The 26,857-nt window shown below is 29.8% G+C and overlaps 1 protein-coding gene and 1 long non-coding RNA gene across 5 annotated transcripts in view; one reads left to right on the plus strand and one right to left on the minus strand.

Annotated features, from left to right (window-relative positions):
• Positions 1–5,615, plus strand: part of LOC126906004 (uncharacterized) — a 16,861-nt gene extending 11,246 nt beyond the window's left edge. For all 4 annotated transcript variants that reach the window (XR_007704146.1, XR_007704147.1, XR_007704145.1 and 1 more), the window contains one exon: positions 5,205–5,615. This is a non-coding gene — a long non-coding RNA (uncharacterized LOC126906004). The remainder of the gene's footprint in view (positions 1–5,204) is intronic.
• The window catches only part of LOC126905982 (uncharacterized), a 102,837-nt gene that overhangs the window by 57,517 nt on the left and 18,463 nt on the right, over positions 1–26,857 (minus strand). The window lies entirely within an intron of this gene.

Consider the following 26,857-nt stretch of genomic DNA (forward strand, 5'->3'; position numbering starts at 1 on the left):
TTAACCTTCCGGTGGGCGCGTAATCGAAACCCACACGAGTAAGCGCGTAGCAGCACTTAGTGCTGCCTGTAGAATATGACCTTTCTCGCCTGAGCAACGGCCCTGTTTTCAAAAGAAAAAGTCAAAAAATAGAAACAACATTTTTTATCAATTTTAATATAAATTTATTGAATTTATTAACAAATTATAAATATATATTTATATCAAAATTCAAAAAAATATTGACTTGAATTAAAGGAACTAAAAAAGTAGTAACTTCGTTAAAATATTTACTTGAGGGTTAACTTTTCCCAGTTGAAAAAAATATAAAAATTTTAAAATTTTAAACTTAACTATCACAATGATTTCTTATGTACAATTATCACATGTTGCAACGTGTCTGGAATGTTTCTTACAAACAAATTGTTCGCAGTTACAACATCTGACCGTTGTACGATTGCACTTTTTTCCGCCACAGATGTGACAAGGTCCAGATTTTTTATCTGTTTCTGTAGCACTTATTGTTTGAGGTTGGTGATGATATTTGTCCAGAAATATTTTGATGTCTTTAGGAAGAGTGTTTATCTGAGCTCTTATTTTCAAATGAGTCTCTAAAAGTTCAAACCCTAAGTCACTTAGGAATTCACGGCGACGTTTAGTGGATAGGTTATTATGGTAAAATACTACCTGAGAATTTATACCAGCCAAATCTAAAAAACTAAAAAAAATTCTTAGGGGCCATCTCCGTGTTTGCCGTGCAGTTGAGTACGCAGCGCACATCTTATCCACCGTATCTACACCTCCTTTAGTAGCATTGTAGTTGATATTTATCACTGGTTTACCGGTCTTTTCATCAATACCTTCGCAGTCATGCATTGTTGATAAAAGCAAGACACATTTTTTTCGTTTGGTTTGGATAGAGGCAAGTATTTTATCGTATTGAAATCCATATAAGCATGAACCAATTTCTCGTGACTTCGTTACAAATTGAGGAGGTATCTCTCTTTTGTTGGCTTTGAGAGTTCCAATCATAGTTAATCCATTTTTTATTAAGTTATCAGCTAATGGAATGCTAGTATAGTAATTGTCCATTGTAATATTTCTATTAGAATGTTGAATATTTTGGGAAAGTCTTTGAACAATATCGTAGGGTTTATTAGATACATCGTAAGGTCCTGGCCTCTGTTTTCCACAGTACACTTCAAAATTTGATGTATAAAAAGTTTTACTATCACACAGCCCATAAAATTTCAGTCCGTATTTGGCTGGTTTTTGCGGCATATATTGAACGAAACCACATCGTCCTCTAAATGCGAATAACATCTCATCAATTGTTGTGAACTCGCTAAGGCTATAATTATTTCTACAGTTGTCCAAAAATATTTTGTATACACATCTAATAGCAGCAAGTTTGTCAGTTTTTTCTCTCTTCGCTCTAGTAGACAAATCATCAAACCTGATTGTTCGAAGTAAGAAAAGAAATCGCTTGTAACTAAATGTTGCTCTTGTGATCAACATACCTGTTCCATCATCTTTCCACAATTCTTTACAGTTTGCACGATTTCCGTGCTTCACACCGATAAGGAACAATATACCAAAAACAGCCATAATTTCATCACGAGACGTGTCTTTGCAATCTCTATCTCTAGAGTATTTTACTTGTGCTCTTTTTGTAGCAATAAAAGTATTTGTACATTCGACAATAATATCAATCAAATCTAGGTTTATAAATTTGAGAAATGCATCAATAGGTCTCCGAGTATCTTTGCAAATTCGAGTTGGACCAGGAGTAAATTTTATAATATTTTTCGCTGGTACTCTTGAACGTTTTTGCACGGGGGACTTAGAACTCCAAATGGTTTCACCATCTTTTCCAATAAAAAATACAAAATCGTTCTCTGTATCATCAACCTCCATGGTGTCTACATCCTCTACTGAAACTTCTGAGCCACTGTCATACTCATTTACCTCTACAGCCTCAAGTTCACCTTCAACATCAGAGCCGTCGATATCTTGTGTTTCTTGAACCTGTCCTTGCCCTTCATCATCAGATTGTTCAAGAATAAGCCTAATCTCTTCCTCAGAATAGTTTTGTTTCGCCATAAGTAATAAATAAATACATATATTTAAATTATGAATAAATATAATAAAAAAAGTCAAACTAACTTGTAATAAAATAATTTGCAATAGTTTCTATCAAAATTTGAATAATAAAAATACTTACATTAGTGAGCGCGTGCAGAACGGAATGCTGCCGAATGAATTCTATCACGTTAAATCTTCACTGGTGACTGATAGTATGGAGGAAAATAATAATTGATATATTGATAATATTACTAGTGTTGCCAACTACAGGTACTGAAATTATCTAGCCTTTCAAAAATACATACTAGTATTTATCACGAAAAAACTAATTTGGCAGCACACAGTGCTGCTACGCGTCCACCGGAAGGTTAANATGTTCTTTTGTCTTCCTTGACAGTAGCTTAGATTTAAAGAGGGTTTTCAGTGCATAAAGGCATCGGTTAGCAGCGCCCAGTCTGATATTGATCTCTCCATGCATGTTGTTTTGATTATTTAGGGTAGACCCAAGGTACTTGAAATCTTGTACTTGTTCAAAGGTGTTATTTCCGACGTGGAGGTTGTTATGGTCACCCCCTCCTCGCTTCACCACCATGTATTTAGTTTTACCACTGTTGATTGTCAAGCCAATACCTTTTCCCACCTTTATCAGTTCTTCGACAGTATTCTGAATACCTTCTCGCGAATTCCCAATAACCACTATGTCGTCTGCATATGCTAGTAAGACATTTCCTTCGTCAAGGTTTAATGTCTCAGTTCGTGGAACCTTTCTTATCACACTCTCCAATGCCAAATTGAAAAGCACTGGTGACATCGCATCCCCTTGCTTCAATCCACTATTTATTATAAACGAAGACGATACCTCGCCGTTCACCTTGACTCGGCTGCTGGTGTATGTGTTACATAGTTTCACCATGCTGATCAATTTGTTTGGCAAACCAAAGTCTTTAAGAATTTTCCATAGTTTTCCTCTATTTATGCTATCATATGCTTGTTTGTAATCCACAAAAACCATATGTAGATCTTTCGCGAACTCATAACTTTTTTCCATAATTTGTCTTATGACAAATATGTGATCAGTAGTTGATTTATTTTTTCTAAATCCGCTTTGGTAATTACCCACTATCTCATCTGTATAAATTTGTAGTCTTTTAAGTATGATTAATGAAAGTACCTTATACCCAGTGTTCAGTAGTGTTATTCCTCTATAATTCTCTACTTTTTTTCGGTTACCTTTTTTGAAAATTGGACATATCAATGATTCATTCCAGTCTTGTGGTATCTTTTCCTTTGTCCATATCTGTTGAATTAGATGATGTAATTTTTGTGTTAGGTTTTGTCCTTCTAACTTCAATAATTCAGCTACAATTTTATCATCTCCTGGTGACTTATTATTTTTTAGAGTCTGGATTGCACACTGTACCTCTTCTAAACTCGGGTTTAATACTTCCGGTTCAACCGTATAATGTATGGTGTCGTCCTGTTCGCCTACTTCCTCCGTTGTTGAGCCATTGTTAAGAAGTTTTTTAAAGTACATTCTAAATTCCTCGGCAATTCCTTCCGGTCTTGTAATTAGAGCACCATTATTATCCTCTATCATACGCATAGCCGGTATATATCCATTTCTAAATGTTTTGCACCGTTTGAAAAACTCTCTGGGGTTGTGTTTGAAGTTTTCAATCTCCTCTAATCGTTCTTTTTCGGCTATTCTCTTTTCCTTTCTTATCAGTGTAGTTATTTCTCTTCGTTTTTCCTGGAAGGCCCTTAAGTTCTCGGGGGTTGGTGTGTGGATAGCTTTGATTCTGGCTTCATTGCGTTCCTTGATTCCTTTCTTGCAATTGTCATTAAACCATTTCTTTGTTTTCTTTCTTTGTGTATGTTGAATGACTTTTTCTGCGGATTCGGTTATGGAGGTTTTTATTACTTTCCATGACTCCTCAACCTGTTCATTATCTACTCCCTCTCTTTTTTTTCCTAATACATTAGTCACTGTTTCTTGAAATGTCCGTAATGTTTCTTCATTTCTTAATTTATCCACATCGTATTTTCCGAGTATTTTTTGTTTCTTTTTCCATTCCATGGATATCTTTACTCTGAAGTCAATCAGGATCAAGTAATGATCTGTGTCTGCGTCTGCTCCTCTGTAGCTTTTGACGTTTTTTATAATCGTCTTATATTTATTTTCTATGAGGGCATGATCAATTTGGCTACTATATCTTCCTCCTGGAGATAACCATGTTTCTTTATGAATATTTTTCCTTGGAAATCTTGTACTGCTTATTACCATATTTTTACTTATTGCAAAATTAATTAATCTTATTCCGTTATCATTGCTTTGGTCGTGTAGACTATGTTTTCCAATCGTCGCTTTGTAAGCATTTTCTTTTCCCACTTGGGCGTTCAGATCTCCCAATAATAATTTAATGCAATGGCCTGGTAAGGCGTCATATACTTGTTCCAACTCTTCATAAAAGGCATCTTTTGCTTCTTCATTTCCTGATTCGGTTGGTGCGTATGCGCAAATTATTACCATGTCCCGGTGGTTCATATTGATCCGAATGTAACATATTCGGTCATTTATAGCCTTAAATTGCTTAATCCATGGTATTAGACTATTGTGCACGAGAAAACCCACCCCATTTTCACGCTTATTAGCCGTTAGACCACCATAGTATAATGTCATGTTACCTGTTGGTATACATCCTTCTCCTTGCCATCTCGTTTCTTGTAGCGCTACTAAATTTGCCTTATATCTATTTATTGCATCGACTAGTGTACCAAGAGCTCCTGCTTTATATAAAGTTCTTACGTTCCATGTGCCAATCCTAAATCCTTGTAGTCCGGGCCGTTTCCATTGTGTTTTATCCAAATCTCTGTCCCGAGGCTTTAGTTTTGGTTTCTTAACAGTAGAGTTTTTTACAGTGACGGGTTGTTAGCCCGTCGCCAAACCCCCAACCTGGAGGACCAGACAGAGCCAACCAATTAAGGCCAGCTCAGAGCTCGGGGCCCCGGGTTCGCCAAACCCGTAGTNTGTTTGTACAGAGTTACTTGGCAGAGTTATATCGTTGATACGTGTCTATTTCAGGAGTTAGGTTGGAGGTTCATATGTATAGCCACCATACCACTCTGGGTAGACACACGAGGTGACTCAATCCCACCTATCATCGATAACCGTCAATACTCGTGGCATTATTGATATTTAAGAATTGACAATCAATTATAATAAATCCTATATTAATAAAATAAAGATCACTTTATTTTTCTATCATCTTCTATCTTTCTTACAGACCCTCGTACTCATACCCCGAGTAATAATATTATTAATACAATAAAGTAGTGGATCAAATAAGAATCAACATCCCGTCATATTCTATTTAACTTATTTCTTTTGAGCAACTGTCAAAGTAGCTCCCTAAATTAATAACCCCCCCCCTAAATATTATCATATTAATACAATTAAAGTATTAAAGTAATTTAAAATATGTTTTCTTCTTTTTTTTGATTCACTACAAAATATAAATAAAATAATAGATTTTTTATTATAAATTGTTAAATAATTACTTTTTTTCCAAATGTTTTCATGCCAAGCATTCAGTGTATTTTTCTAAAATATACAAAATAATTTATAGTAGTACGTCTAAGTATAAGAGCTTATTTAATAACGAGAGTATTAGAGTGGACCATATTTTTCAATTTTCAATATTAATAGGCGCTTAACAATTTTCTTTTCATTTGTATGTAAATAAATTACTTACAAAATTTTTACTCTATTAAAATTCATTAAAACGTGGCACTAGAAACTCAAGGTTTGTCATAAAATATAATTTATTCTGATTGGGTTTTGTATTCATTAAATATAACATATTTTTTTGATTCTTTAAAGTTGCTTTTATGATAGTTTATAATTAAGAAATGTTGAAACTTTTAAACACAGTTTCAGGTCAAATTCCATGTTTAGAATTTATATTATTAAATAGAAAATATTAATGAGGAAAAAATATTCTATTTTTTAGATTAATGATCAGATTCTTTTATAATTACTATTAACAGTAAATTTATGAAAAAAACTAAAAATTTCGTTAAAATCACTATTTTTTGTATTTTTATTGTAATAAATCATTAAAATAGAAGTCTTAGTAATCATTTGTATGCACTTTTAATGTTAAAATAATTATTTATAGTGATATACTGTACATAATACATTCTGATAGTTACATATTTTTTTATTTATTGTTAGATATATTTATTTATTATTCATACGTAAACTAATAATCATACAATAATTAATAATCATACACTGATTGTATTAATTAGATGGATTTAAATAATTAACTGTGTTAATAAGTGCAAATTTAGTTGCATTGAGATGCTTATGATCACTTATTAAATTATTTTTTAGAAGTAGTTTCATTTAAACCATCATATTTTATAATTAATTTAATATCCTCTAGAAATTTTAGAGCTGCATATCGTACATATCTTATGACAATTAAGTTAAACACACTATTAATTAATATTGAATCGTTTATTGTACATTGAGATACAAATTATTAAAAAACATCAAGTAAATTAGTCGAAGGAAGCTATAACAGGTAAGGGTCTAAATGTGGAGAAATTATTAGGTGTTTCAGAAATGTGTTCAGGTACTGGTATTGAAATAGGTTTTATGGATTATTTAATAGGAGAATGTTCCTTATTAAATTATGTACAAGCGTTTGTATGTGATATTACTGCGTAGTGATAGATAGAAATAATAGATCATGTGTTTTTCTTAAAAACAAAAATTGTTAAGCTGTGGAAAGGTGATTCATTCTCACAAGTCTTATTTGTTTAATAACGAACTCAATAGTTATGGTTTTTTATGTAGTGGACTATATTAAAACGATTCGTATATATAAGTTAAACAGTATGTCGGCGAGTGAGATCGTACGATATGTTACTGGTTACTTATCAGAAAAACATCTGCTGGTCACTTTATTGCTATCACCACCATCGACGCCCCCAAAGGAATTTTCTGGATGATGCTTATTGTGTTAGAAAATTATATTTAATAATCAGCCATAATCAGTTAATCTGCCAACAGGCTATTGTGTTAGTAAAAAGAAAAGCATACTACTAAGAGCTACTTTTTTATATCAATATTATGTGTAACTATCCTTGATAACGATAATATAAGATGATAGTAAAAGATATAATCCTATTTTGCAATAATTTACGCATTCTTAGAAGAAAAATTACTGGTTTTGTTGCTAATACTACTTTTGAAATCATTTTAATTGAATATATTATAAGCTTTAGTTTAAAATATATTTAGAGCTCAGAGTATTACTGGAATATTTTCAATAATTAAGTTGATAAAGTTTAACTTATGTGTAAAAATTGTTATTTTGAATCCCTCTCTGTAGGCAAGTAAAGAGTTAAATTCTCGAAAATGTATATTTAATCAAAGGAAAATATTTAAGATTTTAATATAAAAATGAATTATTTTGATTTTTTTATTTTTCAACATATTGAATTGACAATAAACGATGACGTGATAGGAGAGGTGGAGAGTAATCTATGTAAAACATAAGTTTAAGTACAGTTTAAGCGTACGGTTAGTTATGCGATAAAAGAATTCCAATGAGTATAGAGTTCTGTGCTTTTGATAAGAGAATAAAACAGAGAATGAGTGTTGAAGAGATGAGAATTCTTAAATGGATGAGTACAATGACAAAAAAAAAAGGGATAAGGAACGAGCATATAAGAAGAAGTATAGGTGTAACATCAATCGTGGATAAGATGACCGAAAATATACTTAAATAGTTTGGTCACACTATGAGGAGAAAAGAATTGGATGCTATTGAAATCATTTTATTTCAACTAATATGTGGACAGATAAAAATAAAAACAGGAATTGTACTTAATTGACTTTATATTATATTAGTGATGATTAAGAATTAAAATGAGTATTGTAATAGTGTATTATTACATGGTCAGTTTCCAATTGAATAAAAAAATAAGAAAATATCTCTACAAAAGTATTTATTTTTATAAAAATTGCTCTATTTGAAGTCTATGTATTCAAAATAAGAATTTCTAAAACGGCGATTTAATACAACTAGGCATATTGTTGAAAAATTTGTTTTCTTTAAGTTATATTATGTAAGATAAGTTCTAATTTAACATATGTTTAAAAAACGCAGTATTTCCGTAACATTTTTAAAAATTAAGCTGAAAAAATTTTAATTTCGTAAGTTATATAAAAAGTTTGTATGTTTCAAGTTTTGAACCATTCATATTATTCATTACAAATTTTCAAAAAAATTATTTTGTTTCATTCATTTTAAAAAGTTATGGTACTTAAAAAAAAGTCCAAATATACTGATTTTAAATATAAAAAATATTTTGGAAATTTTCCCCATTTAAAGAGAACGAGAGAATTGTTTTCAATTTTCAAGGGCAATTTCTTTATCTAGATACGATGTTTGATCTTTTGTCGTATTGTTGTTAGAAATCGGACCGGTGAGAGCTGGAAAATAGTGGTGAAAAACGTCATAGTAAAATTAATTCTCTCAGATTCGAATCGAAGCTGAAACTTTAAAAAATATATATTAAAATTGTAATATTTAAAAAAAAAAATGATAAAATAAAAAAACAATTATGTTTTATAAATTAATTTTGAATCCAGAAGAAATGAATGAAGATGATTAAATATTTACAAATGTTTTTAATTAATATAACCATTTTTTGATGACAAATATTTATATGCCTTTACTGTGATAGCTAAAAATACATACAAATTAAAGAAAAGCTGAATTCTTTTCAATAATAAACTTTAAAAAATGTATGTTTTTGTAAAATTCGTATGTATTAGCCTGAATAAGAATATCTACATAATAAAACGTAAATAAATTTATAGTTACATTTTTAATAAGACCTTTGAAGTAAAACGTATTAATCAATTTATGGTAATTCTCATTATCTATAACACCATCGTTGTTTAACTTCAATGAAGAACAAGAACTGAACACCCTATCCAACTCATTTATATTCAGTTTTATTATCTAAAAATATAAATAAATTTATTATTGAGTCATTTAAAAAGATAATGAACTAATTAATATATGATTTTACTGGATGTTCATCACCAGTTAGTCTTATTTTATCACCCGCCTTATCAAATGTATGCATAAAATGTAGAATGTCATAAACTCTTTTATGTTCTTTATCTATAAAATATAGAACACTTTAAACTTTCAAATTGTTGAGTTAATATACATGTATAATACACAAGGAATTACAAATACTGGTAGCTAATTGGTTTTTTATGATGACATTATCACAAATACAGAGCGTTTATTATTAATGGTAGTAAGGCATATTTTTTTGAGTCAATAAATACATCAACAGACAATACAGAATACATAAATCTTGATAAAGTCATAATTGACAATAAATACTGCATATCTATGATAGCGGCGTCACAAAAAACCATTTCCAACTTATATTAACTTGATACCTACGATATCAACTATATTTTTTTAAATAGAAACATACAAATTTACCTAACTTATAAAATACAAAATTATGTAATTTAGAAAATGACTGGTCGATAATAACTTATAGACCATTAGTTCAGAAGTTATTAACAAATTAAAGTATTGACTGGTAAAAGGGCGATACCTGCTTTTTTTATCACTAGACATTTCCCTTTTGAATTACTAGTCCAAAAGATGTTATTGATCAATGGTTTTCTTAATCACATAATTTTATTTTTAATAGGCTATTGAAATATTTATGTTACCATTAAAAAAATAATAAATTGCATACCTCCATAACACATAAGAGGAAAACATGTTTAATATTTTATAACAGTTACATTGAGTTACAAATGTAACTAACAAAAGCCATAAAAATTATGAGATATTGAGAGTTTAATCCTAATAGAATCTTTCTTTATAGAAGTTTATGATAAAAAAATATAGCTAAAAATTATACGTAATAATTACCTTCATGATTATACTTGTATTCTTTATCGACGTTAAAAGATTTTATCACTTTGTTTACTCTTTCTTTATCATTATAGTTTTTTACCAATATTTGCAAGCATTGTATTTGGATTGCATTAAGTCCGTCACTCTTTAAATATTTATATAATATATTTGTTAAAAAAAACAATTAAATATTTAAATAAATACTTACCATTGTATCGGTAAAAAAACATACTGCATAAAAGATTAAAATAGTTTTTAAATGCATTACAATGATTTTAAGAATATAACAATTTAAAAAATAATTATTTAAATGTTTAAATTTTAGCTGAATAATTTTACGTATGTTGTGTTGCAATTTATACTAAAATATTGCAAATATTGTTTGTTTATTCTAAAATAATGTTTTTCGTAAAAACAAAAAAATTGATTTTAATGTATTTGACATTATTACAGTTAGACTTCATAAATCACATATTTGAAATTATTTCAATAATGATATCACCTAATGTTTAAATTTACTATTCGAAATGTAAAAAACACATTAAAATACAAATACAATGTTTTATGGTTACAGTTTGAAAAATTATATTTTTCTTGACAACGAAAATCTACATCTGTATGTTTCTTTACAATTTAGCCACATTTAGCAAATTAAAAAAAAAAATCTAAGCACAGTGGGGTTGCGGCACATTTTGGCCGTAGCATAGTTGGGATAAGTATAGATGATATCTGACAGCGATTAAAATCACTACCATAAGAAACGATTCGATGCAAATCTATAGATAATGTTTAATTTTAAAAACTAGTGGATTATCCAAAAGCAAAACGTACTCTTATTTTATTTTTTATATCCTGATTATAAATTTTATGATTGATAAATGTAATATTTAAATAAATATTTACTATAGAAATGAAATATAGTATGAAATTGATAAATAATAATCTAGAATTGTAGTTTTTATGGAGAAATCATAAAAAAAGTTTTAAAGTAGTTGTTATTTTTATGGCAAGCACATATAAAAAATGACGGGCTTGAAAAAAAAATTGCATACATTGTTAATACAAAAAAATTGTAATGCTTTGTGTATTTTTAACATAAATAGGGCACGTTTACGATGTATGTATCAAAAATAACATTTTTGCAATGATTTTTACATAAAAATAACATTTTTGTTTCTACTCAGCGGTCATTTTTCAAAATTTTTTTTTATTGAACTTATATAATTTATGATAAGCTTTCGTTGAAACATGTACTTAGAGCTCAGAGTATTTTTGGAATATTTCCAATAATTAAATTGATAAAGTTTAACTTATGTGTAAAAATTGTTATTTTGAATCCCTTTCGGTAAGCAGGTAAAGAGTTAAATTAAAAAACCCAGCAAAGGGGGGTGGCGGCACAGTAGTGACGTGGCATAGTTGGATCAAGTATAATGATATCTGACAGTGATTAAAATCACTATAAAAAAAAAACGCTTCCATGCAAATCTTTAGATAGTGTTTAATTTTAAAAAATTGGTGGATTATTCCAAAAGCTTCATAAACTGCTAGTTCCTTATTAATATCCTGATTAAGATAAAGTATGTCCAATGAAAAAGGGATTATTAAAAAATAGTATTTCCCATAAAAAAATTATATTGATCAATACACTTTTCAATATGTCATTGTATTATAATGTTAAAAATTTAAAAAATAAAATTGAGAATTTTCACACGAAAATAGCATTCGATAGCCATTTTCACTACGAAGACAAGTGCAGAGGTCAAATTTTTTTGCATAATAAAGAACATTACATTAGCTTTAATTTAAGATATATATAAAAGTGTCAGACCTTCCGGAACATTTTCAAAAGTTAAGTTGAAAAAGTTAATTTTTTGTGAAAAAGTTGTCATTTTAAATCCCCCCTTGTGGGCAGGTTAAGGGTTAAATTTATGAAAAAAATATACCAAATGAAAGGTAATGATATTATGCATCTATATAAAAAAAAACTATATTGATATGTTCATTTTTGAAAAAGTTATGGCAGTTTTAAGTAAAAAAAATTGAAAAAATTTCGAAAATTAGCGATTTTTAAATTTGTAATTTTTTTGGAGGTTTCCCCCATTTACGGGGAACGAGGGAATTTTTTTCAATTTTTGAGGGTAATGTCTTCGATAAGATACAATTTGTGATCTTTTGACGTATCATTAAAAGAAATCGTTTCGGTGAGAGCTGAGAAAAAGTGGTAACAGACACAAAAAAAAAAATACATCTTAGTAAAACCAATACCTTCTCAGCTTCGCATCGAAGCTAAAAAATGTATATCTAATCAAAGGAAAATATAAAGGTTTTAATATAAAAATGAATTTTTTTATTTTTTTATTTTTGAACATATTGAATTGACAATAAACGATGACGTGATAGGAGAGATGGAGAGCACCTATGTAAAACATATGTTTAAGTGCGGTTGGTAGAAGTGGAGAGAAGCGTACGTTTAGTTATGCGATAAAATAATTCCAATGAGGCTGAAATTAAATTTTATAAGACAATAGTAAGTCCAGCTATGATGCATGATACAGAGTTCTGGGCGTTTGATAAGAGAATAGAACAGAGAATGAGTGTTGCAGTGATGAGAATTCTTAGATGGATGAGCTGTGCAATGACTAGAAAAAATGGTATAAGGAACGAGCATATAAGAGGGAGTATAGGTGTAACATCAATCGTGGATAAGATGACCGAAAATATACTTAAATAGTTTGGTCTCCCTATGAGGAGAGAAGAATCGGAAGCTATAAGAAAAACTATGTAAATTAATAATTAAGGAAAAAGAGGTTGAGGCAGAATAAAAAAAAAAATGGTAGTATGTTATTTAAAGTGATTTGAAAACGGCTATAGATAGTGTTAAATGGTAGTTTAGGATAAGGCTGGCCGACCTCAAGTAGTAAGGATAAGAGTGTGGAAAAAAAAGAAAAAGACTTATAAAAAAAAATGCTGGTCTACAGACGAAACAGAAAATTTGTGGAAAAAGTTCAAAATTTCATTAAAATTAGAATGGATTTTTCATTTATATCATAATAAATTATTTAAATATACATCATAATAATAATTTCTATATAATTCATGGTGTTTAAAAATATTCTACATTTGAAATAATTAGCACATAAATAACTTTTTTAATTATTTAAAAATAACCACAAACATCTAGGTTAAAATGAAATTAAACAATACATAAGAGGACTAAATCATAGATGGTACTAAAACATTCCCGACTAGGCCATAGCTTGACCTAATATTTAGGAATATTTTCGGATAATAATCGTAAAACTTGACCAGGTTGGTTTACTACAAGAATAATATCGTAAAATTGTTAAATGTAAATTATTATTATTATTTAAGAATTTTATATGAACCAAATAATAATAATTAGGAAAAAAATCCTAAATAATAATAGATAGCATTAAAAATTTCTTACCAATTTAAAACACGATAGTTGTACAATTGTATTTCAAATCGGAAAATCTCTCTTTTATGAATGTAAATGATTATTGTTATATGTAAAACCCTAAATATTGATTAGTAGTAATTTAAATTTTTTAGCGGGCTCTTACTATACTAGTTCGATTATTTTTAATAATATATCTTAGAAGAAAAACTAAAAAGTTCTATCTTCTATGAACATTATATAATAGAAACTTTTTGTTTTCAAAAAGCGAGATAACTAAGTAAAAAAACATTGGGAGGTTTAATTTAATTTATCTTTTCAATAACCTAATCTAACCGGTAGACTAAGATCTTCTAATTTCCCAAAATCATAACAAAAAAAACAAAACATTAAAACTCTATACAATTCTACACAAATGTAGAGATTCGCATATAAACTAAATAATAACAAAATCCTTCTACTAAGTGTTATAAATATTTGAGTTTAATTATTAGGTTACGTATGAATAGTCAATAAATATATTTTAATTAAAAAAATACGTAAAAAGTAGATTGTATTATGTGCAATATATCAATATAAATAATTATTGAATATTTAATAAATTAATTAAATTTTGAATATTTCAATTGTAACATCTATTTATAACAACAGTTACAAAGAAATTGATACTGAGATTTCTATTTAAATAATTTATTATAAATAATTATTACAATTATTTTAGGAACTTATATTATTCTAGTTTCTATAGGAACTATATATCAATAATTATATATTATTATATATAGTATAACTATATATCTGACCAAAATTACTTTTTACTGAAATGAAAATTTCATCTAATTCCTTCTAAAATTAAATTAAGTATATGGAAATTGAAAAAATTTATCCTCACTCCTATAGTCGGGGGGTAGAAAATAATATTATTATATAATAGAACAAGGAAAAAAACGCTTTTCTGGGAAAATTACTTAGCGTGCTCGGATTTTCAAAATTTTTTTTTCAACGAAAGTACTCGGTCACCAGACTCCAGGAAAATTATTGGCGAAGGTCGGAAAATTTTTGCCGCTCGCCAGCGAGCGTTTTAAAATTTTGACCGTTTTCGAGAAAAACGCTCGCTGACGCCAGCGTTTTACGACTTAAGGTTTGAAATTTTCATCAGACCCGCCCAACAACATTCTTGAGATATGATAAAAAAATCAATTTAATCTGTTCATTTTTCACCGTTTTACGATCTTTTTTTTTTCATGCGCTCGAGACGCCAGGGCGCGCCGCCCGAAATTCTTGCGACACTTTACGACATGAAAACGATTTTTTTTACGATTTGCAATCATACCACGGCGTTCTGTACGTGCCAAGGAAGCGCCAAAAATCGGAAAATCCCAGATCCGACAAAAACTTTGGCCGCTACGAGCGTTTGAAATTCATCAAATTTTAACGGAAAATGACGATTTTTCTGTTTGCTAATAATACACATGTACGCGTCCTATTATATCTTATTATATAATAGAACAAGGAAAAAAACGCTTTTCTGGGAAAATTACTTAGCGTGCTCGGATTTTCAAAATTTTTTTTTTCAACGAAAGTACTCGGTCACCAGACTCCGGGAAAATTATTGGCGAAGGTCGGAAAATTTTTGCCGCTCGCCCGCGAGCGTTTTAAAATTTCGACCGTTTTCGAGAAAAACGCTCGCTGACGCCAGCGTTTTACGACTTGAGGTTTGAAATTTTCATCAGACCCGCCCAATGACATTCCTGAGATGTGATAAAAAAATCAATTCAATCCGTTCATTTTTCACCGTTTTACGAGCTTTTTTTTTTTCATGCGCTCGAGACGCCAGGGCGCGCCGCCCGAAATTCTTGCGACACTTTACGACATGAAAACGATTTTTTTTACGATTCGCAAACATACCACGACGTTCTGTACGTGCCGAGGAAGCGCCAAAAATCGGAAAATCCCAGATCCGACAAAAACTCTGGCCGCTACGAGCGTTTGAAATTCAAGTCCACGCGCATGGTTGTATTATGCGCAGTGATTCATTTCTGCTGATACGTATTATGAACCTTATTTAATGGTGTATTGTGTGTATTATTATTAGGACACTATTTTGCATTTGCCCTATTTTTATCAAGGAATGTTATATGTTATATATAAATTTCATGACGTTATAATTATTTAAGTTTGTACTTTCATTATAAGAACAGTACTAAGTACAGAGTTAATAATTTTCTTTTTTCTCATATATGATGTATGAGACTATGAGTTTATCTTTTGAATTGGGGTTCATCTATGATAACTATGATGTTCATCGTTAAATCGCAGTTACCAATATATTTATCAAAATTAAATTTTTATTTTTATTTTTAATATTAATTTTATTTTAATATTAATTTTAATTTAAATTTACAGTGTGCCACTTATAATAACCTGCTAAATTTTTTTTTAATTATTCTATAATATAAACACAATTATTATAATTAGATTATTAATAATTTTTGTGTATAACAGGGGTGTATTTAAGAGAGATTGGCCCCTCCTTGAACAAGCGCTATCTATATTTTTTTAGGCAACTTCTAATATATAAGGACTTAATGTCCTTTTTTTTCATCATTACTTTAATTTTAGCAAAAAAATTTCTATAACATGTTTAACAAAGTAAAAAATATTAAATTTCCTCCTAAAATAATTTTTGAATAGGCCTAAAGGGAATACCTCATTAAGAGGCTTCAACCTTATACCCAATACATTTTACTATATTCTCTTTTTGAATTTTCCTGATTTTAATAATAACATTTTTAGATATAGTTTTCTATAGTTTTCACTGATTCTGAAGTAATATTTTTTCTGAAAAACACTTATCGTGCCCGGCGTAGCCGGGTACTTCTACCGGAATCAGTGGCCTACTTATGATGACGGCCCGAAGAGGCTTACGCGCCGAAGGCGCGTAAGGCTCGAAGGGCCCCGGGTCTGGGGCGGAGCCTAGTTAAAGTATATTACATTAGCTTTAATTTAAGATATATATAAAAGTGTNCTAGTTTTTATATAATAATGCATAAAATACCTCTGAATTTGTGGGGGGATAATTGAAAATTTGGAAGACTTAGCCCTCAAGCCCCTCTTAATTTTTCCTGCGCTCAATATTCCCCTTAACCTCTTGATTATATCTACAATTGCTAATATTTCAAAAAATGAAACTTCAAATATAGTTGTATATTTGTTCATCTATTTATGAACCTTTGGAATGCGTCAATGATTGTAGTTTGAAGTAGAATAATGATAAATCATATTAACAAAAGAAATATTTTATTTACTAAATGATAAACAAGTGATACAATATTTAAATATACATATTTTATTTATCAATAAATTTTCGCATTAAAATAACAATTTATAAAATATAAATGATTTAAATAGAAGTCTCAGTAATCATTCCTATGTAACTCTTGTTATTTAAATAGATGTTACAATTGAAATATTCAACATTTAATTAATTTATTAAATATAAATCTTTAATTTTTTTTTAATTTTATAGAGGGATTTAATATTGGTACTGTTTTGTACAATTTTATTACATTTTATTTCTTTTGAAATTTTTTACGAGGTTGAAATCGACATTTTAATTTATAGGGAAGAGGAATGAAATGAAAAATAATTGTTAAGGCAAAAAGAGCAACGACTGACCAATAATCTATGCTTATTAGTTATCGATTAGTCATTTTCTTAATTAGATTATTATTTATCATATAAGACATTTAAATTATTTTGAATTTAACATTTTGTATTTTATGTAATAATTTTTTTTTTTATTTATACAATAATATTGAGAAGTAAGTATAATTATGCGTTTAAGTCAAACAAATACATCACTTTACAATATAAATGAAATATATTTTAATTATGCAATAATATTCATATATTTAGTAAAAATCGTAATATGATCGAGTTATTTCAGCTATAATAATAAAACGATCGGTTCAATGAAATTTGTACTTCTTACTTTTATTTCGTAAAATTTAATTTTAAACAATTTTTGTATGAAACATTAGGTTTTATCATATATGGTTCGTCATATATGATGAAATATTCGTAAATATGCTAATTTCGGCAATTTTACGAAAGATTATGTATTTTTACATTTTTCTAGAAAACTAATGAATTTAAAAGAAAAACTGTAAGGACTTAATTTATACAAAACAATTAGATCTACAATTTAGTTTTTATATATTTTTTTATGAGAGTGCTAATTTACGAGTTAATTACTAAAAACTAAAAAAATACCCCTTTTGGCCGATTTTCAACCTCAAGTCGGCACGGGTTAAACTTAACTGATCGGCCTGAAATTTTTTGTAACCAATTTTTATATGTATACACACAAATTAGGGGCGTTAGCCCGAAGAATTTCCAAAATTTTCAAAATAAGGGACACCCTAATGGTTACTCTAAACATTATTTTAAATCAGAGATCGAATAAAAAATATTAATAATGAATAACGTTTGATAGTTGAAACATTATTTGTTTATTATGTTTTACGGATTGTGGTAAATAAACGTTTTAACTGGGCATAGTTTCCTAATTCTATTATTTTCTTACAAGACGTTCCATTCTACTAAAAGGAGAATGATTAAAAATCTGTGAACGCCAAATATTTCAATTATTTTTCAAAATAAATAACGCTATAATTATAACATTGAGAAAACGGTTCAATTAAAGCAGTAAACAATTATAGGACTATTTGAAATTATTATTAAGTTAAGAACTGTAAGAACATTTATTACTATGTTCTTACCACTTATATTACACACGTTTTATTTCTATTTATTTAATTCGTAATACATATTAATTAGCATAGAGGGAGATGCTGATGTAAAAATTCTACTCGTCTGTAGCCCGGAGCTACTGACGCCGAACTAACAAAGGACAGTTGTGTTTGAGTGGCCGTTATAGACATAGTTTTCAATATTATTACTTTCGTCTTATTTATATTATTTATAACTTAACTTGTTTTATTCAACGACCCGTCTATCGCCCATTGTCATCATAGCCAACCAACTCCGTCTCACTTGGATATACCTACTAATCAACTGTACTAGGATTCAGGTCAGACGTATTGTACATTACATATAACTTATATTTACTAAACATCTAAAATGTAACTTTACTTTGTCGTTGACATAAAACAATAGTTTTATTTTATTTAATAATTTATCCCCTGTAACTAAGGTACACGATTGCCTGTGTCTCCTTCAGGCAATTAAAACTCATTTAAGAAGATAGGGACGATATTTGGGCAGACGTCGGGTAGCTTCCGATTCTTGGTTTTGACCAAGATCCTCAACTATTGAACAAGCCCCTAACATATGGTGGAGGCGACGGGTCGTCACGTGAGATAATGATAAATGTCAGGGTCACGTTTTTGTGATGTCGCGGTGGCCAACCGCTTCATCAGCAAGAACATTAGGTGTTATTACCGACCAAACTAGAGTTTTGTATGTTAACATAATAAAGATCGTTAAACCGAGAATAATCAGTATTTTTAAAATGTAAAAAATATTTCTATAATATGCGTACGAATTAAACCATTCTAAATTATAGCGTATTAATAAAGCATAAATGGCAAGCTAGTTAAAAAATTTTTATTACGCTATAATAAAATGTAAAAATAATATTAATAGCAAGTTGTAAGCAGTAAAGTATAGTAATTAAGCCATAATTCTCATTTTAGAAATAATTGTGATACTTTAATATTGTAACCTCTTGTTACTATAATTTTTGTTTAAATACGATAAAGGTTAAAATTTTTTAAAAAAATTTACAGGGTGTTCAGTAAGTCAGGAAACGGGTTTCTATTGTTCTCATTGTTTGTAACAATGAGAACAATAGAAACCCGTTTCCTGACTTACTGAACACTCTGTATAATTAATTCAAGCACTTTTAACCATCTACAATTCAAGATGCATTGTATATTATGTTTTGATGTGTATTATTAATACATAAATTGTTGACAAAATTATAGTCGCGCTAGTCAGCATTTATCTTTGATCCTTTATCCGATGACTGACAAAAGTAAAAATATAAATTCAAAATTAATATAATTATTATTCAAGACCACGTCTAATTAAGAAAGTAGTTATATATAATAAAATTAATAGAGAATAAAAATTATTTATATTGACAATTATACATGAGTAAGCCATCAATATCTAAAAAAAAAAAAAAATTAATATGAAACAAAATAACAATAGTAATAATGTGGTTTAAATTTAAGTTAAATAGTTGTAACGTGACTAAAGTATCTGGTTGTTTTTTTTTTGTCTATTTGTATATATATATTTGTGTTGAGCCGAATGCGGACTGCGACGGCGTTTGTTGGTAAAATTATCATGATAAGGTGTTGTGATTTGTTTATGCGCGTGCGAGTAGTGATGAGCAGAATTACTCTTGTTCTTGCGGTCTTGGCTTGGTCTTGCATTTCTACGAAACCAAGAACAAGACCAAGACTGTAATAATATCAGCAAGACCAACATCAAGACTGTACTCAATTGACAAGAACAAGACCAAGACTTTTTTAGCAAGACCAAGAACAAGAACAAGACTAGACTTGCAAGAACAAGACCAAGACCAAGACTCAAAACGCAAGAATCTTGCAACAACAAGAATAAAACTGCAAGAGTATTGCACTCTTGCAAAAAAAAAAANTAACAAGAAAAGATTACAATATTTTATTGGTTTTTTTATCACAAGTTTTTAGAACTGTTTTCAAATATACTGATAAGCATCGTAATCAATTCGAACGTGTACAATTATTTTTTTTGGATATCATTGTAGTGCATCAAGATTTTGTTTTAAATTAATTCATTGAACATTTTTTTTTGTTTTAAATTTTATAGTTATTAAATTATGTTTTACTCTTGTTTCTAGATGGTGGCTAGCTTAACAAAAGGCAAGGAAAGTTGTAACGTGACAAAAGTATCTGGTTGTTTTTTTTTTTGTCTATTTGTATATATATATTTGTGTTGAGCCGAATGCGGACTGCGACGGCGTTTGTTGGTAAAATTATCATGATAAGGTGTTGTGATTTGTTTATGCGCGTGCGAGATAGTCAGCTGTGTACTACTTCGGACCGGTTCATGGACGGCATTTGTGTGTACATTCACCCCGCTCCTTTCCTATCTTGAACGTCATTTGCACTGCTCACCGCATACATTGTCGCCATGTGATTTAAATTGTTTTTAATAATTTCCGGCACTGGGTATTTAGTTATTTTTTGACCCCTACTCTAAAGGCTAGCCGTTTGGTCGCCAACGGACCGCCGGGTCAATCGTCGGACGGGTTGTCGGAAATTAGCCATCATNATGGGTGGTCGGAAATTAGCCATCATCGGAACTGGTTGTCGCTAATTTTCGTCCGTAGCGTGAGTTTTTTTTGTTTTTTGTTGTGTGCGCTGCAACCATATATATATTTTTTTTTTTTGTCGCGAGTGTCCGCTACTTTTATAATGTAAATTCATTGTTTATTGGCGTCGGTTGAGCCTGCCTCATATTCTGTAGCCCTTCGGGGCTGGTAATGTATAAGTTTTGGATATAATGTTTTGAGCCAGTTATTTTTTAGTGCGCCGTGCCATAAGCACGTGTGGCGAATTTTTTTATATAGTTTTTTTTTGTAGGTGTCCTTATATTTTTTTTATTTTAGGTCCCGCAACATGACAGGAGTGTACAAGACCACCTGTCATGTTATATATATTTTTTTTTTGACTTTTTATAGGTTTTATATCTTTTTTTATTGGGTGATGTATATATTATTGGTACAATGTGGTGACGTAGTGCATTTTATTCCGGGGTGTCCCAACGTCTTGCAAGCTAAGCCTAACTGCCAGAAACCAGTCGCTTACTTGGGACGTATACCCGCCGTGCTTAGCGGCAATGCTGCGATTAATAGCCGGCGGGTACCCGAAGACGTTCATCGTATTCTCAAATAATAAAAGTGTAGGTGTAACTATTTTTTTTATTAATATCTATTTTTTTTTTTATTCTTTGTCCCTTTTAATTAGTAGACGAGGTTTTTTGACCATTCGGTTTTTTGCCTCGTAATAACTTAATTTTTTGTTTTACTTAATAAAGTCCCCTTAATTTAACTTAACCATCATCTGTTTCTTCTTTTTTGCGTGTTCCATCTTCAATGGACTCGTGTATTTTTTTTTTCTCCTTTCAAAAATCAACTCCCCTAGTTTATAAGGTACGGGCAACGGCTTTGTATAAGGTCATCCCTGATCTATATGGTTATGTGACAACTGTCACGAGGTTTTGGTGTACATCTACTATCAACGACTCAACGGACATCAACTTTAATATTTATTAATTATATATTTGTTTCTAATTGTTTTAATATACAATAGTTAATTTTTTTAAAATCCTACTGTGGTCCGACAATACACTGTCTCGTCCAGTAGGTTGGCGACCCTCTTCTTATAATTTTGTAAAACGCCATGAAAGTTACAAATTTTTCGTTGCGCCCAATTAGTTTGATTTTTTTATATATTTGTAACCTTTCATAGTAAAGTTATTTTATTCTCCTGACCTGCTGTGAAATGATTTTAATTGGTCAATATGGACCGGTAAATTTTCTAATCTGTTATTTTTTGGCATTCTTACAATATTAAACAAGACTTACATTTTTGACAATCATTCACGAACCTAAATCATATTTATGTTTAGAAAAAATTGTACTATATTTCATTAATAAACCTCTAGTACGTTTTCAGATGTTGTAAAGCCGGATTCCCACGACTGGTGTACTTGCCAAGTACACCAATAATTGTATACTTGCCAAATCATCTAATTATTAACAAGTGGAGCGTTCCCATGACTGGTATACTTGACAAGTATACCAGTACTTGTACACTTGTACAAGTAATAAATAAAAGCCAAGTATACTATTCCTACGACTGGATTAAATGTCAAATAATTGTATTGGGGGTGGGACCTGAAAAATATTAAGTCGTGTATCATTTGCTTTTTTTGCGCTGCAATGTTTGGACGTTTCAGTGAGTGATTTAAAATACATTTTTTAGTATTGCTAGTTTTTATACTTTTAAATTATTTTTTTTTTAGTTAAAATAGTTCTTTAACTTTTATCTATAATTTTTAGTTTTTATTTATCTAATTAAACTTAAGTTAATTAAAATGGTTAGTGATAATGATAAAATGGCTATTTATGCTTCATACATAATTATGTGTGGAGAGTACTTAAAGTACAAACAATTAATTGAAAACAAAATACAAAAAAAAAAGAAATGTAAAACTATGTTACCGTAAAATTAGATGAAGGTTTTACTTAACTTCACCAAACTATTGAACAGCCACCATTTCAAAATAGAGTTTTGATAGCGAAATGCATTCAATTTATATCATTAATACACTAATCTACTTTTTTTAATAATTTGGCATTTCTAGTAAAGCCTTTTATTTATTTACTACCTATATTCATTTTTCGCTTGCATTCTTATTATGATTACTCACAGGTGATACTTACTGATATAAACGTCAAGAGTTATCAGTTTACTTAATTTCTATGAGCAGTGTTGGTTGCAAAAACAAAAAATTGGCCGATTAATTCATTTTTATTTAATTATAGCCATCGAAATTTGAAATAAAACTATTTTCACACACATAGTTCTAATATAACTTTATAAAATAGAAAATGCTATTACTATAAAATATTTTTCAGTACTAAATTGTATTAATCTTGTTTTCGGTATCCAACAACAATAGCAATTAAAGCAAATTTGAGGAGGTTAGTTTCCCTAAAAATTAAAGAAAAAAAATACGACAGAGTAAAACTAATAGTGTTTCAGCTACGCACCGTATATAATTTTTTACTTGCAAAAATGAAACAGAATTTTACAATTATAAACATTTTAGTAAAATATTAAACTATCCAATAATATTTATTTTATATTTAATATTCATAAATTAATAAGTTATATAATTAATACATTATGTAATCAACCTTAACTATTAAATTATATTTACAATTATACTATAAAATAGTTTTACTTATCTATTAAATTAAATTAACTAATTAGGCCAACATAAACCACCGCTGTACTGCACAAATATAGGTGAGTGGGGAAGAAAAAATTGTGTTACCGATAGCCACCCTAAAATCAAATATTGGATAAGTATTTGACAAGTACACAAGTGTGCACTAGTGAACTACAAGTGTAAACTTGTCAAGCCATTAATTCCTTTGACTTGTGTTACATTTACCGACAATCCGCGGGAAACTGACAAGTGACCAATAATTGTACAAGTATAGTGTTCCGACGACTTGACAAGTATACACAAGTGACAAATATTTGGCAAGTACACCAGTCGTGGGAATCCGGCTTAACAGTAGGAGATAACGAAATATTATTTTTAACGTTTTCTGAGAATTGATTCGTGTTCGTGTGAGAATCATTGTTACTGTTTTTTGATACGTCTTGTTTAACGCTACGTGTTTTAAATTGGCTTTCTCGTTCGGATGTCGGATAGGTAGTAAAATCACGTTAAATTATCCTATTTTGCAAAATATTTCTTCTAACGGCTAAAGTATTAAATTCATTAATTTGAATAATACTACGAATTGTGCAAACAAATTTAGCCTTTAGATTATAAACTAAGGGTCACTATCCATCATTTTCATCATTATTAAATTTTTTCTTATTAAATTTAGATTATTTTAAGAGTTAAAATTAATTAATGACAGTTTAACATCTTCCCAAGTTAAATTTGTCGATTGATATTTTATAAATTCAAATATTTTAAGTGCGTGATCCTGTAATTATAAGGGTAACATAGAAAGTTTTTTATTATCATCCCATTCATCGCTTTTGCTACGCGATCGAAATACTTAAGATATTTATCTACATCTGGTTCAACATCTCCGGAATATGATAACGGTACGATAAAATTTTGCATATTTTTATAAATTATACACTTATATAAAATAAAATATAAAATCCAAAATGGTAGAAATTATTATGTAGTACTTAGATGAGGAAGTATTGAATTACGTCGATTTTAGTATAATATAAGCCTTACAATAGTAGTAAGCAATTTTTGAACTCTTAAGCAATAAAATAATTCCATATAAAAGGGAAATGCAGGGTAAGCAAATTAATAATGGTGGGAAAAAGAATATAAAAGGGAAACATGAAGAGTATAGCTGGACGATACGGAGCGAGACGAGACTGGACGTTTTTGTCAAAGAAACGTCGAGTTACGGGTTAGGTCGTTGACGTAAGAATAATTTTATATTTTTTTTCTATAAGATTTAATTAATTTTTGTGTTAAATTATTATATTATATTTGACTTTGTGTTTGATACATTTCATAAATAAAATAACTATTTTAAAATCTGGACTTAGCGCAAATATTTAATATTAACGGTGATCTCGAAATTGTGTGTGTGTGTGTGTGTGTGCGGCTAGAGTCTAGGTTGGACTGCTGGTCCTTTAGTCAATCTTAATAATTAGTGTACGAGCTGGCTAGTGTTTGGGCTTAACCGTCCTTTAGTGGGTATAGTAAAAAGGTAGTTGTGTTGGTGGCTGACAAGGAGCCACCCTTCAGTCTGCTACTTTTGAGCTAGACCGTGCTGACGGGTCTAAACTCTACCCCTTTAGTAGTCCACTAATTAGAGAGATTGGGGCTGATCAGTTTATCCAACGGGAGGACTCGAGAAGAGCTCGAACGACGAACTCATCGTTAATATATTTATATAAACCTTTGTGTCTACGTTGGGGCACTACCGACGTACGACATAAAATTGGCGCCCAACTCGAGGTTCGTACCGACACGACCCCTCGAAATTTTTTCGTAACATCGAAATTTGTGTGTGCGTGTAATTTCGCGTCAATAAGTTGAACCGTCGATCACTACAATACAAGGATTACTTGAAACATTTAACCGGAAGACCCAAAGTTAGTGCAAAAAAAAATAAAATTTTTGTCAATATTTTTAAAAGGGACAGCTAGTATATTTTTAGAAAACTTGGAAGATAAAAAATCAATTTGGACATACGAGGAATTAAAAAACGAATTTCTAGACGAATATCAACCAATAGGCTATTTAACTCTAATTAAAAATAAACTAGAAAAACGTAGGCAGGAAGAGTCAGAGTCAGTTATGAGTTATGTAACAGAAATTGAAAACTTATGTAGACAGTTAAATAAACAAATGAGTGAAGAAGATATATGTACTTATATTTTAAGAGGACTAAAAGAATCAGTATTGCATGCTATTTCGTTACATGATAATAGTAGTTTGAAAAATTTAAAAGATAACTTGAAAAAGTTTGAGTTAATGCAGTTTAGAATAAACAATAGAGGAACTGCTGGTATCAGTGAATACACTGAGAGGTGACGATTTGGGCCACGCAACGGATTGGACAAAAAAAAAATTTAACCTACAACTTTTAAATATTACTCATGAAGTGTCTTCCGCATCGGAACAAGTCCGTGTACTCCGGACGCGGCGGATAATTTCTGTAATCTGGCCGGCCGGACCGTACTTGGGTACTGCGTAATTTTCATGGTAATTTTTAAATTTAAAAATTTAAATTAAACAAAATTAGTGATATATATAAGCTACCCGACGTCTGCCCAAATATCGTCCCTATCTTCTTAAATGAGTTTTAATTGCCTGAAGGAGACACAGGCAATCGTGTACCTTAGTTACAGGGGATAAATTATTAAATAAAATAAAACTATTGTTTTATGTCAACGACAAAGTAAAGTTACATTTTAGATGTTTAGTAAATATAAGTTATATGTAATGTACAATACGTCTGACCTGAATCCTAGTACAGTTGATTAGTAGGTATATCCAAGTGAGACGGAGTTGGTTGGCTATGATGACAATGGGCGATAGACGGGTCGTTGAATAAAACAAGTTAAGTTATAAATAATATAAATAAGACGAAAGTAATAATATTGAAAACTATGTCTATAACGGCCACTCAAACACAACTGTCCTTTGTTAGTTCGGCGTCAGTAGCTCCGGGCTACAGACGAGTAGAATTTTTACATCAGCATCTCCCTCTATGCTAATTAATATGTATTACGAATTAAATAAATAGAAATAAAACGTGTGTAATATAAGTGGTAAGAACATAGTAATAAATGTTCTTACAGAACATTCATGCGTTTATGACTAAATTTTATTTTTTATTTTACAGGAGACTAGACCCTAAGCCTCATAAAATTACATTTTTAAAGTTAATTATTAATATTAAAAGGATCTTTTAGACATTTTTATTTGGTTACTTTTAGGTACATGTTTTTCTTAATTATCCAATCGTAAAGTATTGTTTATGTTTATCCATTAACATAAATATTTAACTGGCTTATTAAATAGAAAATGTTCT

The sequence above is a fragment of the Daktulosphaira vitifoliae genome, unplaced genomic scaffold, assembly GCF_025091365.1.
Source record: "Daktulosphaira vitifoliae isolate Bord-2020 unplaced genomic scaffold, ASM2509136v1 Scaffold_4, whole genome shotgun sequence".
Lineage (NCBI taxonomy): Eukaryota > Metazoa > Arthropoda > Insecta > Hemiptera > Phylloxeridae > Daktulosphaira > Daktulosphaira vitifoliae.